The 2,553-nt window shown below is 45.2% G+C and overlaps 1 long non-coding RNA gene across 1 annotated transcript; it reads left to right on the forward strand.

Annotated features, from left to right (window-relative positions):
* The first annotated feature begins 411 nt into the window (after positions 1-411).
* On the forward strand, positions 412-1,842 carry LOC133569861 (uncharacterized). The gene is made up of 3 exons (XR_009809949.1): positions 412-554; positions 652-673; positions 778-1,842. It is a non-coding gene; the product is annotated as an uncharacterized LOC133569861 (long non-coding RNA).
* The last annotated feature ends 711 nt before the right edge of the window (positions 1,843-2,553 follow it).

Here is a 2,553-nt window from a genome sequence, read left to right on the forward strand (position 1 = left end):
GCTGAGTTCTTAACGTTTGCTTTCAGAGCGTGCATATCACAACATACAAGATGCCGTCATGGCGACACAACCTATACCGGGCTATCGCGCATGCTCATCTCTCCTGTTGCATGCTGGGTAGGGTAGTTATTTTATTCCCTGGCTCATAACATCACAATATAGTACCATGTATATGCGTTCAGTTTATCAAAGCACCAAGCAAACAATCAGAACATTCCCATCATATCAATTCCTAGATATGGTCGTAATTATTTTAAGTGCACTACGCAGAATAAACACAACAATATTAATATTGCTACTACGGATAATTTGATCAAAAATTCCCTAAAACAGCCCACTACCTATAATATCATTCCCTCTGCAGCAAGCGCCGCTGGAAGGTCCGCTAAGAGCGCCTCTGGACACGCCCCTGCTCGTTCCTCTCAGACAGCGGCCGCGCCCCTGGACAGCTGCAGCCAATCATAAATCAGCGCACCTTGATATAATGAGGCTCGTCACCATAAGGACCAGCGCAGCTTGAGATCCAGTGCTAGAACGTAGTTCTCTGTCCCTCAGTAAGCTTCGCGTTTCTGGCTTCTCTCCTGTGTTTTTATCTCTGTGTACCTCTGCCCTTGTGCTCACCTGTGCATGTCGTTTCTCATGTTCCCTCAGAATACCCTCCGTCGCCTTGGAAGTGAGCTGTGCGCCTGTGTTTATCTCTGTGTACCCCTGCCCTTGTGTTTACCTGTCCATGTCGTTTCTCTTGTTCCCTCAAAATACCCTTCGTCACCCTGGAAGTGAGCTGTGCGCCTCACTTCCCTGGACCCCCTCGGAATTCTGACTGCCTTCCTGAGAACGACCTCTGCTTTGGACATAGAGCTCTCTCCAGCCCCACAGACCTCCCGTTTGTGTTATGGACCTTCTTCAGACTAGCCTAGTGTTTTTGAACCTTTTTTGAGCCAAGGCAGATTTTTTGCGTTCAAAAGATCCGGAGGCACACCACCAAGAGAAATCATAAAAGTACGAAACTCAGTTGACAGTAAAGAGTCATTGTTGCAATTATTGGATATGACTTTAAACCATAACCAAGCATGCATCAACATAGCTCTTGTCTCAAAGTAGGTGTACTGTCACGACCTGGCACATCACACAGTGACTTATTTGGAGTGTTTTGCTGTTTTCCTTTGTATAGTGCTTTAGTTATTGTCTTGTGCTCCTATTTTGGTAGCTTTTTCTCATTTTTTGGATCTCCCTGTATCAGTTTCATGTCTTCCTTGAGCGATATTTCCCGCATCTACTTTGTTTTAGCAATCAAGAATATTTTAGTTGTTTTTATCTTTCTTTGTGGGGACATTGTTGATTGTCATAACATATTCGGATGTACATTGTGGAAGCCGTCTGTGCTCCACAGTAAGTCTTTGCTGTCGTCCAGAATTCTGCTTTTGTTTACTTTGTAGCCAGTTCAGTTTTATTCTCATTATGCATAGCCTTCCCTAAGCTTAAACTCACCATTTGTTTATTTTTTGTTTAAGCATTAGACACCTTTTTACCTGCACGCTGCTTCCCGCTGTTTCCGACATCTACAAAGGAATTAGCTACCTGCTGCCACCTACTCATATGGACGAGTTTTACACGGTTACTCTGCCGAGCTCTAGACAGCACCGACACTCAACAATAACAGATTATATGCAGACTATAATTACTCATTTTCAAAAAATATCTGTAACCCAAATTGGTGAAATTAGATAATCTCCCACGCACACCAGACTTTATCTCATGGCATACTAATGCCGCGGCAAAGTGGTTGAAAAACACTGGCTTATCCCCTTTGAACTTGTCCTCATCCTCAACCAACACGCACCTACAACAACCTCCTGGTAACATTACCTTGTCAATCCCGTCACACAGTCTTGCACTCACACACATAATAGCATACAAACTCCACCAGATCATTGAGCTCAATAAATTCCTGTTGAGCGATACTTCCTGTGTCGTGCCGTCGCCATCCCCCGCCGTATGTAACAATATTAATAATAAAATACAGCAGTATTAATGAATTAGATAATTTACTATACTGCCTGGGCAGCACGGTACAGGGGTTAGTGCATGTGCCTCACCGTACGAGGATCCTGGGTTCAGTCCCTGGGTTTGGGGTCTTTCTGTGTGGAGTTTGCATGTTCTCTCCGTGAATGCGCGGGTTCCCTCCGGGTATTCCGTTTCCTCCCACCTCCAAAGACATGCACCTGGGGATAGGTTGATTGGCAACTCTAAATGGTCCCTAGTGTGTGAATGTGAGTGTGAATGTTGTCTGTCTCTCTGCGTTGGCCCTGTGGCGACTTGTCCAGGGTGTACCCCGCCTTCCGCCCGAATGCAGCTGAGATAGGCTCCAGCACCCCCCACAACCCCAAAAGGGATAAGTGGTAGAAAATGGATGGATGGACTATACTGCCTTTGAAAAATACAGTTACCTTTTTGTCATGCATGTGCATGATGGCATCACATGGTGACATTGCTGGTAATATAAGCCGAAGCGCACATACAACATTAACAAGCGGAAGAGGGAGAATCGATGTA

Source organism: Nerophis ophidion, linkage group LG15 (genome assembly GCF_033978795.1).
Source record: "Nerophis ophidion isolate RoL-2023_Sa linkage group LG15, RoL_Noph_v1.0, whole genome shotgun sequence".
NCBI lineage: Eukaryota > Metazoa > Chordata > Actinopteri > Syngnathiformes > Syngnathidae > Nerophis > Nerophis ophidion.